The sequence below is a fragment of the Triturus cristatus genome, chromosome 11 (assembly GCF_964204655.1).
Source record: "Triturus cristatus chromosome 11, aTriCri1.1, whole genome shotgun sequence".
Lineage (NCBI taxonomy): Eukaryota > Metazoa > Chordata > Amphibia > Caudata > Salamandridae > Triturus > Triturus cristatus.
The window spans coordinates 756,136,532-756,152,856 of record NC_140594.1 but is presented as its reverse complement, the minus strand read 5'-3'; the positions used below and the strand labels follow the sequence as shown (position 1 = coordinate 756,152,856).

General features: G+C 46.2%; 1 protein-coding gene across 1 annotated transcript in view; it reads right to left on the bottom strand.

Annotated features, from left to right (window-relative positions):
* LOC146785406 (uncharacterized) overlaps positions 1–16,325 on the bottom strand; it is a 2,064,968-nt gene that overhangs the window by 5,725 nt on the left and 2,042,918 nt on the right. The gene's annotated exons all lie outside the window — the stretch shown is intronic.

Genomic DNA, 16,325 nt, shown 5'->3' with positions numbered 1-16,325 from the left:
TCAAGGTGCAAGTGTGTGAAGGCGGGGGCTGTACACATTCGTATTGGGTGGCTTCCCATTGCATGGGCATCCTGGAGCATTTTTCTCGTAAGTAGGTGTGACATAATGCAACGTGACTTTATTGCAGTTTAAATATTGAAGTCGACAAAAGTATTGGGGTGCTTTAATGAGCACCAGTTACATTAGGCACGTTCATTTTCGGTAGGCACGGGAGAAGGAGATTAACTTATATCCCCAGAATCACAGGGTGCGGAGCTGATGCCGAGACTCGAACCCGGTTTCCCAGTGCCACGTCGGCAGCTCTGGTGTTACGCCTCACCTCTCCCCTAAAATTTCTGTTTAAATGCACACTTTCAGTTCTTCACATCACTATCTTCATCACTACTCGTATTAGGCTAGTTAGAGGCCATTACACGAACAGAAAGGGATGGTCTCCTTTACAAGCATATGGCACACAAGAAGAGGGCGTACTGCTTCATTCATATGGGGTGAGAGCAGTGCTTGAATGGGCAGGTACCGAGAACCTAAACTTCTATAATTTGAGAGGAATGGCACTTCAACTTCCTTTCGCACGAGATTTTCAATACTTTATATGGGAGAGTACCGGCACTTCACAGTTTGCAGCAGGCACTCTAATAGCATGAGTACCCGCACTTGTATATTCTCATTTAAAGCATTGGGAGAGAGCTGCTCGCTTCACAGTGACATGACACAGAGAAAGGGCATTTTTTGCTCCACCTTAAGATGCTACACTTGGGGAGGCTGAAGGCAGGGGGCGAGGTGTTGCTGTTTTCGTGGGCTGGTGGGGACTTTTCCTGACTGATGTCATTTTCATGCAAGGTCGGTAGTGATAAAAATACCACCAGGGGAAATGACAGTAGCTTCAGAACTCAAGGTAGGTGAGGCGTGCTTTGCATTGTTAGTCTGGTGTCCGTGAGGCTCAGGCGTTCCATGGAGACATAGCCCTCCTGCCCCACGTATGGAGGAAACCAGCCCCCCCTCTTACGGAGGACGCAGCCAATGCCTGTGCATGTGACCTGCTGAGACGCAGAGTTTGATTCACTGCTGTCAAAATGTCAGCTTGGACGCTCGAAGAACACACTGTGTATGTCTTCATAAAACAGTCCATGTCCAGACCTCAAGCTAGAGTGTCAGAAATGACTGGAAAAATTGATAGGAGCACAAGTCCTCATGCCACCTGTTGGTTATGTGGGCTTGGGGTTTTATCACTATTAAAATATTCCACCACAGTCTTTTGTTTGACAATATGTGTTCAGTGTAATGTGAAGCACATATATAGCTACAGCAGTATTGCACAAGTGTAGTGAATTTGGAAAGTGAAAAATAAGAGCGCCCAGCCTTATTTACACAAACGCCAAATGCTAAGTGGTGTGTCCACAGTTTCTTTAAATATGGGCGGCTGGGGCCGAAGTGTTTTCACGTGAACAATATGACGGGATGAATTCCATCTGGCACGGGCGGACTAGTTAGCATCTGCATAATTGTTTCCAAGAGTTTCTGACCCGTTATACAAAGGTTCCTTAACCTCTGACCTCGAACACAAACCAAAAATTGTTTCGAAACTTTTTAATTTGAAAAATAACTCCGGCCTGTTTCCCATCATTTTGGGAAAGCAGTAACATTGCAGATAAGCCTCATCGAAGGTTATCACGCAGCTGCACATGCAGTGGGGCTCTTGTTTTTGAGCAACAGTGTACTATTTATTGCTATAAAAATGCCTACAGCATCAGGTACTGCTTAAATATTTCACAATAATGAATGCTATCATTTAACATCTGCCTAGAGTATTCGAACAGGCAAGAAGAATATGCCAGCACTGCAAGGACAAAAAAACTAGAAGACATATTTATATTCTTTATTTAATAGGGTCGTTCAGTTGTACATAATGTCATCTTGGTTATATTTAAGGTAACAAAAATGCTTATAAAACGTTTTTATTATAACTTTTCAACATACTGCACAGTAGCCACACTTCTCTACAACATAGCTTAAAGACATTGGCAAAGCCAAAAGCTCTGCCTAAACACTTATAAGGTCCCAAAGGCGAGAACTGTTGGCTATGCCAATGCTTTTTTGTTAATCTTCTGACAGGGCGAAAATTTGCAATTAGACGGGCAGAAGAACAAGTTACTTACCTTCGGTAACGCTTTTTCTGGTGGATACAGTATCTGCCTGTGGATTCCTCACCTTGTGAATATCCCCTGCGCCAGCATTCCACGGAACTTTTCTTCCCCAGCACTCCACGTCGACGTGGGCGACGTCATAATACATCGGCTCCGCTCGCGACTCCGTATGACGTCACCGGAGCCATAAGAGGCCCACGTCGGCGTGATGACGTCAGTTCCACCCATTTTTTCCGTGCCTTCGAGGCGAACAGGTGAACAAACGACAAACTCAAAGTATACACTGTATACAGTATACCAACACATATACACAGTATATAAAGGAGAAGCATGCTAAATAAACAAGCATTTCCAACAAATGTACAAGCATTTCAAGCAAGACTTATCTTATGGCATACAAAGGTGGACAACGGGGAGGCGGGTGGGCCAGTGAGGAATCCACAGGCAGATACTGTATCCACCAGAAAAAGCGTTACCGAAGGTAAGTAACTTGTTCTTCTGATGGATACATCTGCAAGTGGATTCCTCACCTTGTGAATAGATTCCCACAACAGTCCCCACTCCCGGAGGAGGGTGTCCACCTTCCTAAACCAAAAAGTCTTGCAAAACAGAGCGCGCAAAGTGGCCCTCCCTCCTCATCTTAGAGTCCAAGCAATAATGCTTTGCGAAAGTATGGAGGGAGGCCCAAGTCGTGGCTTTACAAATATCTGCCACAGGAACACCCCGGGCCAAAGCAGATGTAGATGACTTTGCTCTAGTCGAATGAGCTCTAATGCCCTCAGGAGGAGTCTTACCAGCCAGGGCGTAGCAGATCTTGATGGCAAGAATGATCCATCTCGATAGTGTGCGCTTGTGCACTGCTCTCCCCTTTGAATGACCAACGTAGCCAATGAAGAGTTGATCATCTAGACGAAAGTCTTTAGTCCTGTCCAGATAAAAACTCACAGCCCTCTTCGGGTCCAGGCGATGGAGTCTTTCCTCCTCTTTGGAAGGATGAGGAGGTGGATAAAAAACAGGGAGAGTAATAGATTGTCCCAAATGGAAAGGAGTAACAACTTTTGGCAGGAAGGCAGCCCTGGTCCTGAGAACCATCCTTTCAGCATGTAATGTAAGAAAAGGAGGTTTGGAACTAAGAGCTTGAAGCTCACTCACCCTCCTTGCCAGGTTATGGCTACCAGAAAAAACACCTTAAAGGACAACAGCCTCAATGGACAGCTATGTAGAGGCTGAAAAGGGGACTCCATCAGAAAGGTTAAAACAAGATTAAGGTCCCACTGAGGCATTACAAATGGAGTGGGAGGAAACATATTTGTAAGGCCTTTGATAAACCTCAGAACAACCGGAGATTTAAAAAGTGACGGTTGATCTGGAAGGCATAGAAAAGCCGATAAGGCTGAAAGATAGATAGCCCTTGACCGTGGCCACAGCACAGCCCTGCTGAGCCAAGAAAAGAGCAAACTGGAGCACATCAGAAAGATGGGCTTTTAAAGGGTCAATGGATCTCTCTCCACACCATTTAACAAATTTCGACCACCTGTAGGAGTAAATGGACTTAGTGGAGTGTCGCCTGGCCGATAAAATAACATCCACCACATCAGGCTTGGAGAGAGAATGAACTCAGGTTGCCCCGTTCAATCTCCAGGCATGAAGGTGTAAGCTCTGGAGGTGGGGGTGTAGAACCTGCCCCTCCGATTGCGAGAGGTGGTCTGCCCTCAGAGGGAGACGGAGCGGAGGGCACGAGGAGAGGTGGAGAAGATCTGTATACCACACCCTTCTTGGCCAATCCGGGGCGATCAATATAACTTGGGCCCGGTCTTGGCGAATCTTCCTCAGAACCCGAGGAATCAAGGGTATGGGAGGAAACGCGTAAAGGAGTTGTGAGCCCCAACTCAACTGAAACGCATCCCCCAACGCCCCCTGCATCAGAAACTGGAGACTGCAGAATGACGGGCAGTGCGCGTTCTCGCGGGTGGCGAACAGGTCCACCCGAGGGGTTCCCCACGTCCGAAAGACGTAATGGACCACCTCCGGATGGAGTCTCCACTCGTGGTCGGCAGAGAACTGCCGACTTAGACTGTCCGCACGTACGTTTAGCACCCCGGCCAGATGATTTGCCATCAGACAAATCTGATGGTCCTGAGCCTAGGACCATAGACGCAGAGCCTCTCTGCAAAGACAATGTGACCCCACTCCTCCCTGTTTGTTGACATACCACATCGCGGTCGTGTTGTCCGTCAGGACTTGAACCGACTGACAGCGAAGGGAAGGGAGGAAGGCTTTGAGCGCCAAACGAATCGCCCGCAATTCCAGAAGGTTGATATGAAGCAACCTTTCCTCTGGAGACCAAAGACCCTTGATCTCCACATCCCCCAGATGAGCACCCCACCCTAGGGTGGAGGCATCCGTTATCACTGTGGCCACCGATGGAGGAAGATGGAAGGGCTTTCCTTGGGACAGATTGCCCTCCACGCTCCACCAAGATAGATCCGCTGCAGCTTCTCTGGAGATCCTGATCGACTCCCTGAGATCCCCGTTGTGCTGATACCACTGCCTGCGGAGGCACCACTGGAGCGCCCTCATGTGCCAGCGTGCATGGTTGACCAACAGAATGCAGGAGGCGAACAGACCGAGCAGGCGAAGGACCTTCAGAACTGGAACAACCGCTCCATTGTGGAATAAAGGGATCATTTCCTGAATGTCGAGAATCCTTTGAGGAGGAGGGAATTCTCGACACACCGTAGTGTCCAGTACCGCCCCTATGAACAGGTTGCGTTGAGAGGGCACCAGGTGAGATTTGGGCACATTGATTGAAAAACCCAAGTCGAATAACAGCTGAGATGTTACCTGCAGATGATGCTGCACCATCTCTGGGGACACTGCCTTCAGAAGCCAGTCGTCCAGGTAAGGGAATACTGGAATCCCCGACCTCCTGAGATGAGCAGCCACCACTGCCATCACCTTTGTGAAGACTCGAGGTGCGGTAGTAAGACCAAACGGGAGGACCGCAAACTGGTAGTGTTGCAACCCAACCGTAAACCGGAGATACTTCCTGTGCGACTTCAGGATTGGGACATGGAAGTACGCATCCTGCAAGTCGATCGACAGCATCCAGTCTCCTTGCTGCAACGCCTGAAAAACCTGCGCAAGGGTCAGTATCTTGAATTTCTCCTGTTTTAGGTAGAAGTTCAAGACTCTGAGGTCCAGAATCGGACGCAATCTGCCATCCTTCTTGGGGATCAGAAAATACCGGGAGTAGCATCCATGACCCCTTTCCTGCTCCGGAACCACCTCTATCGCACCTTTCTGAAGCAAGGCTAGAACCTCTTCCTGCAGGAGAAGCAGATGGTCTTCCGAGCAATAACCTTGGCAAGGAGGGTAAGGGGGAGGAAACTCCTGAAAAGGAAGGGCGTACCCAGTCTCTACGAGGTTCAAAACCCAAAGGTCTGTCGTAACAGATTTCCAACCCCGTAGAAAATAGGACACCCGACCCCCCACAGGTCTTACATGATCCGGGATGGGGGATCTAGGGCTGCTTCCCTGAAGCCTCATTGGGAGCAGAGGAGGAGGACGAAGAAAAGGGGTTACGTCCAGAACCTCTCCGACCCCTTTGTCTCCCTCTATATGATTTATAGAGGGGATTCTGCTGTTGCTGCTGCTGTTGTTGCTGCTGAGGCTGTCGGTAGGAGCGAAATGACGATCTTCCAAAGCCCCTAAACTTCCTAAAAGCAGAACCCTTTGCCGGAGCTTGCAGGCCCAAAGACTTTGCTGAAAGTATGCTATCTTTAAACCTTTGAAGTGCAGAATCCGCCTTCTCCCCAAACAGCTTCTGTCCATCGAATGGCAGATCCACCAAAGTGGCTTGCACATCTGCGGAGAATCCCGAGGAACGAAGCCATGCCTGTCTTCTTGCAGCAATGGACGAGCCCATAATTCTAGCCACCGAATCTGCTGTATCTAAGCCTGACTGGATGACTTGTCTGGCAGCGGCCTGCGTGTCAGAAACCACTTCTAAGAAGGACGCCTTATCGCCCTCCAGCAGCTTAGGGGCCAAAGTCTTCATTGAATCCATCAATGCATGCACATACCTCCCCAGTAAACATGTGGCATTAGAAGATTTCAAGGCCATGCTCCCCGATGAAAAAGTCTTCTTAGCAGCCTGCTTCACCTTCTTAGACTCTCTGTCTGTGGGAGACTGTGGGAAAGCCCCCGAAGCATGCTTGGAGCAAGATGCCTGCACGACTAGACTCTCCGGAGACGGGTGCACAGATAAAAATTCCGGATCACCAGGCGCCACCCTATACCTTCTTGCCACCTGCCTGGAAACCGCCGGAGAAGAAAGTGGTTTCCGCCACACCTCCAACACAGGCTCCAACATGGCCTCATTAAAGGGCAACAAAGGCTCTGAAGTGGAAGTAGGGGAGTGCAGAACTTCAGTCAACAAGTTAGACTTATACTCCACCGATGGCAACTGCAAGTCTAATAGCTCTGCAGCCTTTTTGATGACCGTATGGTAGGGAGCCAGCTCTTGAGGAGGTGAAGATCTTGCAGACGTGTGCTCCCATTCTGGTGTGGTGTCCAGGCCACTAGCCACCTGTATGCCCTCAAAATCATCCGAGGATGTATCAACCTCGCCTTCCTCTGCCTCCTCTCTGTATCTTTCTTCATCCAACAACCTTTGGGCCTCCCCTCTAGTCGGCGGCACCATAGACGGCGTCGGCGGCGCCATACGCGGCGCCGATGAAGATGGCAGCGGCGTCGAAGAAGGCTCCGAAGCAGGTCGGTCCATCCGAAGTCGTGTCGGATCCATAGACGGCGCCGGAAACTGCCACGAAGGCGTCATCGACATAAAGGGCATGAAAGGGGCCTGAGCATAATGCTGCGGCACCCCTAACGCATAAGCCATGGGACCCACGGGACCAGTTGGTGCTCCGGATGGGAAGGCTGCCCTATTAAAAATGGATGTATGTCGTTACAACGCACACTTTTACAACGCATGCACTTACAACGCATTTTTTACAACGCACAATCCATTACAACGCACTACACTTACAACGCATGACACTACAACGCATTTTACCTTTACAACGCATACCATTACAACGCATAATATTAAATTGCATTTAAGGTAAGTATTAGATAGTATAGGGGTAAAAATTACTTAATAAGTGTTGGATAGTATAGGGGTAAAAATTACTATTCTAACTCCAGGGGGTGCAACAGTAGGGTAAGTGTTGGATAGTATAGAGGTAAAAATTACTATTCTAACTCCAGGGGGTGCAACAGTAGGGTAAGTGTTGGATAGTATAGGGGTAAAAATTGCTATTCTAACTCCAGGGGGTGCAACAGTAGGGTAAGTGTTGGATAGTATAGGGGTAAAAATTGCTATTCTAACTCCAGGGGGTGCAACAGTAGGGTAAGTGTTGGATAGTATAGGGGTAAAAATTACTATTCTAACTCCAGGGGGTGCAACAGTAGGGTAAGTGTTGGATAGTATAGGGGTAAAAATTGCTATTCTAACTCCAGGGGGTGCAACAGTAGGGTAAGTGTTGGATAGTATAGGGGTAAAAATTGCTATTCTAACTCCAGGGGGTGCAACAGTAGGGTAAGTGTTGGATAGTATAGGGGTAAAACTTGCTATTCTAACTCCAGGGGGTGCAACAGTAGGGTAAGTGTTGGATAGTATAGGGGTAAAAATTGCTATTCTAACTCCAGGGGGTGCAACAGTAGGGTAAGTGTTGGATAGTATAGGGGTAAAAATTGCTATTCTAACTCCAGGGGGTGCAACAGTAGGGTAAGTGTTGGACAGTGTAGTGTAATATTATGCGTTGTAATGGTAGGCGTTGTAATGGAATGCGTTGTAAAGGTATTTTTTAAAAATGCGTTGTAGTGTCATGCGTTGTAAGTGTAGTGCGTTGTAATGGATTTTGCGTTGTAAAAAATGCGTTGTAAGTGTAGTGCGTTGTAAAAGTTGCGTTGTAGAGGTTGTTCCCCATTAAAAATACCATACATGGCATTTAAAAACTGAGCAGAGTCAGTACCTGGAGCTGGAAATTGGGGATAAGGCGCCGAACCTGCATCCCTCTGCGGAGTATCCGGCTGCGGCGCCGTAGTGTCATCCACCGGAGCCATAGACGCATCCATCACCGGAGTCGGCCCTTCTTGATCTGAAACCTGCGGCTCCACCGGATCTGGAGACGACGCCCGAGACGGCGCCGGGGACTGGGCCGGGGTCTGCACCGCCGAACACTCTGGAGCCCGCTTCGGAGAAGGTGACTCTCTTGGAGACTTAGAGGGAGAAGGAGAAGGTGAGATGTCCTTACTCCGATGACGCCAAGGTGAAGTCGACCTCGACTTCCTGCTCTTCGAGGATCGGCGTCGTGAAGAGTGTTTACGCTTCTTATGGTGTCTTCTGGACTTCAACGACCTCGAAGTCGACGACTCCGCCCTCTATTTTTCTTTCTTTCTCCCCCGCTTCTCCTTACCGATCTTTGCCATGAACAGCTTGGCCTTTCTTTCTTTTAATGCTTTAGGGTTCATCCTCCTGCAGCATTCGCAGTCCTCCACATCATGGTCCGAGGAAAGGCACCACAAACAGTCCTCATGAGGATCTGTCATGGACATATGTCCACCACATTCCCTACAGGGCTTAAAGCCCGACTTCCTTGTCGCAGACATTACAAAAGTTTTAACAGAAACACCGTGTAGCTACAAAGTAGCAGGAGCACTGGAAAAAACCATTGCGTGTCGACGGCGCGGAAAAAAGGGAACTGACATCATCACGCCGACGTGGGCCTCTTATGGCTCCGGTGACGTCATACGGAGTCGCGAGCGGAGCCGATGTATTATGACGTCGCCCACGTCGACGTGGAGTGCTGGGGAAGAAAAGTTCCGTGGAATGCTGGCGCAGGGGATATTCACAAGGTGAGGAATCCACTGGCAGATGTATCCATCAGAAACATACATTCCTCGGACTCCAACATGGTTTCTCTCGCCCTCTTAAAGTGTCATCTTTATAAAAACACCAGAAAACCTACTTTATAAAAGTCACCCACATTGTTAAAGTGCTTCAGTTCTTTACTAAAGGCTGAAGATTGCATACAAAAGCATAACCAAGGCTGGCTACTTACAAGCAAAAGTTGGCAAAGCCCAACTGGGCTTTGCAGATTATTTAGTTTTACTGTGGGTTTTGTAACACTATTGTTGAGGGAGCCGTCAGGGTCACACCAATATGTATAAAACAGTGGCTAAAAGTTAAAAAAAAATGTTTTGTCTCAAAAACACACATTTTCATAGTAGTCCATGGCACGGAAGGGAACTGCATTTTGTGTGGCTGCGTTCCTTGTGAAAGAGCTAAATGCTTTCACTCATCAGTGAAGTTAACCACTGACATAAATGGAATGTACCATTGATGTTTACTGTAGTGGGCAAAAGGTAAATGTGAATCGCAACAACAAATCAATGGACAAAGAGGACCGGTTCAAAACCTCTATAAGTATATTATATATAAATAAGGTTAGTAAAATTAAAGGTTCTTGGCGAACAAAAGAAATAAAAAGCACAACCTAACACACCATAATGTATACAATTGACTCAGGTTTTGCAAAATAGCTAGCTTTAATCTAAAAACTGTCCAACCAAATCCAAAGTTAACATACAACTGCATTCAATATATTATAGATAGGCCATGCTTTGGTTTTCATTAGACATACAAAAGCACTCTGGTGTCAACAAAAGCACCACAGACCATTATTCTAATCTTACCTGCAAATGGCCATACTCAAACTGCACATATTATACAGAAACCTTAAAAAAAACACACACACCCACCCTGTGTCAAATGTTGGCCAAATCAATAACAGCATCAAATCAGTTGGCATAAAAAGCACTATTGTCTGACCAACCAAATGACAAATGATCCCCCCAATTGAGAAACAAGCATAAAAAATGCAGTAGGTCTCGCCTTTAATTAAGTTAAAGCAAATTGCTTTGCTATACAATACCATTACCAAAGCATATGGCTTTAACTTAATCAAAGGCGAGACCTATTGCTTTTTCAATGCTTGTTTATAATGAGCCCTGCACACCCAGGCCAAAGGTGGACCTTTCTTGTAAAAACCAACGCCTGGATTTACTACGTTTTTTGCACCACAGCATTTAAATCTACTGCATTGTGCAAGAAGGCAACCCCTACACAGCGCCATCTCTACCGAAATTTGCCTGCTGGTGCTCAAACAAGACTATCTTGTACAACCCAAGCCCCCACGTCTTGGTACAGAGGTGAGTGGGAGCAGTCTTATATAGGACATGTACAGGAAGCATACACTCCAGTAGAAATTAAGAGGGTTGTCATACAGTGGCTGAGTTGTGTGCACTGCAGCACACATGCAACGCTTCGAATTTTTTTGGGGGGAGAGGTTAGCACATTTTCCCTTGTCTGTGCGTTCTTCAAACAGGCATTAGTTTTGACGCAAAGCTCAGTGAGGCCATTTTAGCAGATTGGGCTTGGTGGGAGACCTATGGATGTTGATCTGCCCCAATAACGCTCTCTTGATGCCAAGTGGCAGAAAGTGCTCTTTGCACTGTGAAAAGTAACCCTTCCAGCACAAAACATCTTTTCTTCTGTATACTAAATAGCATGCGCTGCTCTGTGCTCTGTTATTGACAGTGCAAAGCCTTAGTAAATCTTGGCCCACAGTGCGAAAAAGTGAAGAAAGGGACGAGTTTGTGTACTGAAAACACGAACCGATGGCAGAGGCAGGCACTATTCCCCATGCAGCACAGGTATCTTTCTGTTAAGCAGCCAGTGGTTCTAGGGTCACATGATTTTTTAGTGGGTGCATGAATTTATTTCTTTTTGTAGAAGATTAGTTCTCTTTTGTACCTATATGTACTGCTTAATTCTGTAATCCCCATTCTCGCGTACTTTTAAAGTTATATTTACGAAAATGTATCAAACTACAAGTGGCTGTTCTTTTGGGAAAATGTCCCTTGAAATGACTTGCCATAATAATTGCTTGTGCTGTTCGCACCCGGAAAAATAACACCAGTACATTTCAGTCAGTTATAATAGATGGGTCATACACCCAGTAGTGGCAGTTAATGGGAACATATTGTCCTCCCAGTGGAGACACTTCAGTCGTGCCAGGCAAGGTCGGATTGAGACCAAAAATTTGCCCAGGAACGCAAAAAAAGTAAACAACAATTGCAAATCGCAACCTTTCATTAAACAATACATGGTTAATATCACTGGGCTAATTTGGGGAGAAATTTGTGGTAAATTATGCTTTTTAAAGGTTCTAGAGCCAGTTGCATTATACAAGACTGGAAATACCATTATTCTATTGTAGCTCACTCGCAGGTCTTCTGATGCATACCTTCACATCAATAAATCTTCTCATCCTCTGGTCCCTGAATCCATTGCTCACTCTTCGATCCCAAGCCCTACCTCACCCGCAGATCTCTGAATTACTGGTCGGGTATTAAAATTCCTGGTCAGCCTTAGGGATCCTCACTTGCCACTGACCAACATGACACCAGAGGTTCACACTCATTCTGAAGTCTGGAGGCTTCTATTCACCCTCAAGAACCACGTATGCGTCCCGTCCTAAGGCTTGAACCCTTACTCACAATCAATTGCCCTCTTACCTATCCACTTATCAATAGGACCCTTAGCCCACTTGCACTTTTTGGTCTCCTGATGATCCTGCTCAGGTTCAGTTCCCTAGGCTCCATCCATCTCACTCTCAGGTGCCTTTAGATTCCTGCTCCTCTTCTGATTATCCAGTGTCCCTGTTTACCCTCAAGCCCAGAAGCTCTTGCTCACTCTTTTTTTAATTTGTTGGGGACTCGGGGGTTCACGAAGGGCAGTTCCAGAGATAACGCATGGGTCTAAATTGGCGTGCATGGTGTCCAGTGTAGAGAGGGATAGCAGTGGGGAGAAAATGACATAAGAAGGAGAGAGAGGAAGGTTAGCAGGGAACCCACACAAACACGCACACCGGGGGGCAATAGGTGAGAAAATGGGAAAAGAGAGAAGCAAATAGAGTAGAAAGGCAAAGGGAAAGGTGGGGGTAGAAAAACAGAAGTGAGGACGCACCCACAAGTACCATGACCAGGGCAGGGACTCAAGACCTGAGACAGTGGTAGCACAGCGTAGATTCTGGTCCCCCTGCAGGAAGTCAACGATGTCCACACCTAGGGGCTAGCAGCTACCGTCCTGAAGAAAAGGTGCCCAGGTGAGGAGGAAAGTCTCTGTTTTTGTCCTGCATATTGTAGATGACACGCTGAAATGAGGCCGTCAGGTACACTGCCGAGAACGATTCGTCATGAGGCAGGGGTGGTGGGTTAGTACAAGTGACAGAGAATGTAAATTTTTGCCATGGCAAGCGCTGTGTACAGTAGGCGGCCCAGAAGGCATGAAAAATCCAGGGAATTTTCGAGGTCATGCAGAAGGATCAACAAGTGAAGTAAGGGTGTTGTGACTGGCAGGATCTCACTCATTGTGGTGCCAATCGCCTCCCAGGAAGGTCTGGCTGTGAGGCAGTCACAGAATATATAAATCAGGTCATAGCGGTCTTCAGCGCAGCACCAGCAATTTGCATCGGGTAGCAGGCCTGCCGCCCGTAGTTTCACAGGGGTCCAGTGCCAGTCATGTAGGGACTTAAAGAGACAGAACTTCAACCATGACTTCCAGGCCACATGGTCCAGTGCTTCCGGGGCCTGCTCATTCCTTCCTTTCATATTCTATCTGAATTCTGGCTTGCTATTGGTGTAGAGGTTATTCAGGAGGGGCAGGGCTCTTGCTCACTCTTACTAAGTAACTTCAATATACCCTCAGTTCCTTAAAACAGTGTTCTCCTTGAGCTTCCGCAAAGCTTATATTTTGGTGTGGTTCCCGTTCTGCTCTGTTCACCCTAACAGCATGAGGCTCAAGGTTACCTCTAAATCTCTGGGGCTCCTGTTGTGTACGACGGCTTGGTGCTTGATGACTTATGTTGTGAGAAGAGACATGATCCGAATCTCCTCGACATGCTACAGAAAATCACTTTCTTTTAATTTTCTTTATTTCATCTGGTGTCCATGCTGTCGCTCATGAACAGGATGCTCCTCTCTCCCCTTTCTTTACTCCCTCATTTCACCTTCACTCTCCACATTCTCAACCATTGCATCTTTTGGATTTTCTATGTATTTCCAACTTTCACACCAACATTTCATTTCATATCTGCCTGCCTCCATCAGCCCTGTTCTCATTCCCCTTTGTCTGCTTTATTCTTCCCCTTTTTCATTCTACGTTTCAATCTTTGTCCCTCTCTCTCGTTTTCAATCTTTTCCCATCTCTCTCCCCCTTAATTCATTTAATTTTCCCCATTTCTCTCTTCCAGTCTTCTTTTTTACTTTCTGCTTATCTTTCTCTCGGTCTATAAATAGATCTTCTCTCACTCCCCTGTCTCAAATGTAAACACTCTCCATTCTTGTTCTACATCCCATGTACATAATACCCACACCCTCAACTTTGGCCTCCCCTGTGAGTTTTCCTTCAGTTCTCTTATCGGTCCTAAGGATTCTCCCTTTCTTCAGTTGTTTTTTGTGTTGTACTCAATTCCATCCACCCCTTGACATCCTTTGTGTCCTGTACTACACCTATTGTTATATTTGCTATGTTTATTTATTGCCTGGCTGCAGTCAGTAACTACTTGCTTTAGCAAACCTTGAAATTTCCAGTAGGCCACCATACCCGATAGAAATTCATTGAGTTGCTGTTCTTATGATTGCTTTGAGTTCCGCATTCTTCCAAAGATGATTTAGGGAAGTAGAGAGGTCTTGTTCTACCTCTAGTAGTAGACTGACCAAGAGCCTGATTTAGGGTTGAGTGGTGATGAAAAATTCACTTATTTCTGGGGAAGTGTTAAAGTTAGACAATAATCCACTGGTGATATTTCATTTACTGTACTATCCTTTTCTTGCACAAAATTCCACTAGTGGGTTCTACAACAGATTCAGCACTTCTTCAGGATGCCCCAACTTTTAAATCAAGCTGCAGACTGCTGGACCGTCAGAGAACTAAGGAGTGTGTATGACGTCTTAAATCATACTTTCCTTATTCTAACTAACAGTGAAACTTATGACATCTTCTCTATTCATCCTTTAAATCATTCACTGTTGACTCTTTTTCCTCTCTTTGTAATCTATTTCCTCTCCCCTTTTGATTCCTAACCTTCATTCTCTCTCTCTACACCAACCCCTGATTGTAACCTCTCCACTCAGTCTTTCCTTACTTCATCTCCTCCCCTAGTCCTCCATCTCCTTATTAAGAATTATTTTTTTTCCCTCCCCTCTCTCCTTATCGTCTCTCCCTCAATTGTTTCTCTATTTAAGCTCCCCTTCCGTGGTATTCCTGTCCCTCTTCCTGTCTCTCACTTCCTTTGGTCTCTCTGTCTCTCTGTCCTTTCCTTTCTGTAGTTCTCCACTGCCTGTGCCCTTTTACCCCAAGATGGAGGATGAATGAGTTGTTTATAGCAACATTGTGAAAAATATGCTTTTGTTACCATGTCTATTCATGTGTTTTTTTTAATGTATTTAAAACGTCAGTTTGTACTGTGGTTTTTCTGTTCCATTGATTTTGAGCCGTCCACAGAAGAGCACCGGAGAGAAACTCCCAATATGAATTCGATAACACTGGAAGCAGGCTCCTGCATATTTTCTGTCTGAGCATTGTGGTCTGCTGCAGGGGACAAAAGCCTATCTACGACAAAGATTTGTGTGGTGCTAAAGAATTCGGGACGGTAGGCGTTTTACCACATGCTTTGCCTGTTCAGGCCAGCTCATTGTCATTCTGCAAATAACAATGAATGGGCCTGACTTTTGGGCTTTTTCAGATCATCTCTCACTTAAGGCTACAGCAGCCTTTCAGGTTCTGTGCCAGTTGCAAAATCAGCCAATGCATGTGAAGCTCCTTTATCCACTTGAGAAACAAACAGCATACCATCTAGCCTCTGCCTGTGGTACATCTGGCAAAGGGCGATTGCCCACCATGCATATCTGACCCTGGTTCCAGGAAACGTATTTTTTTTTGCAGATATGCCTTTCTAGCATGACTGATGGCATATCTATGGAATGGTAAACCCTCATTATTTAGGATACCCAATTTTGACAAATCAACATTTCAGATCCATTCATCGGAATTGCAGCTACTGTGGATTGCCATTATATTGGATGCTTTTAAATCAGAAGAGTGAGTGTGTGTGTGCGTGCGTGTGTATGTATATATATTATCTACTGGCGATCGCCAGTAGATAGTTATAATTAGGACCGTGTTTCCATAGGAAATCTGAAAATTCTATTTTGAATAACTTTGGCGCCGGTTGACGAACCCTCGCGAAATTTTCAAAACTAATGGGGCGCCCGCTCAGCTCCTACTCTGAAAGTCTTGGGGTGGTTCGTCAAGCGGGGGCCGAGAAAAAAGGGGGGTCCCAAAACGCATTTTCCCCATGCATTTTCCCATAGGACCTTTAGTCGAAGGTACAGCCCGAACGGCTGAACAGAATTTCTTGAAATTTGGCACAGAGGTAGTCCTTAGGTCAAGGAAGTGCCTTTTGCATATATGGAGTCAATCTGTTCAGTATTTCCTGAGAAAATTGCATTTAAAAGTACGTATATATCTATAGGCGCGCACCGTGCGTGCACGGTGCCGTGCGCGACCGTAAATCTGATTGGTTGTTAGATGTCAGTCAACGTTCGAATCGGTCGAAGTCAGGAAGTGTCGGCCGCCATTTTGTCTGTCGCTTGTGTGAGAGAGAAAAACAAAGGTGGAGAACGTGAAAAGGGGGCAGGGTAGAGAGTTCCTGACCCCCTAGCCTTTGTCAGGGGGTCCCTGAAGGACCCCGAAGGGTGAAAAAACATTTTATTTCTTTTTCAAAAAAACGCGGGGTGCGCGCACCGTGCGCGCACGGTGCGTTTAAAAAAAAAAAAAAAAAATCGCAGGGTGCGCGCACAATGAAATATCATTTAAAAAAAATAAAACACTTTGGTAACTGTTTATAATTTTATAGGTGATATTAACTATGCTGTTCAACTTTATCCAAATTCACAAAAAAATGGTGAGACATTCCAAATTACAGGATACAGTCAATCTATAACTATATACATAGGTAGTTTATTGTAAAATAAATATATGAAAAAAAA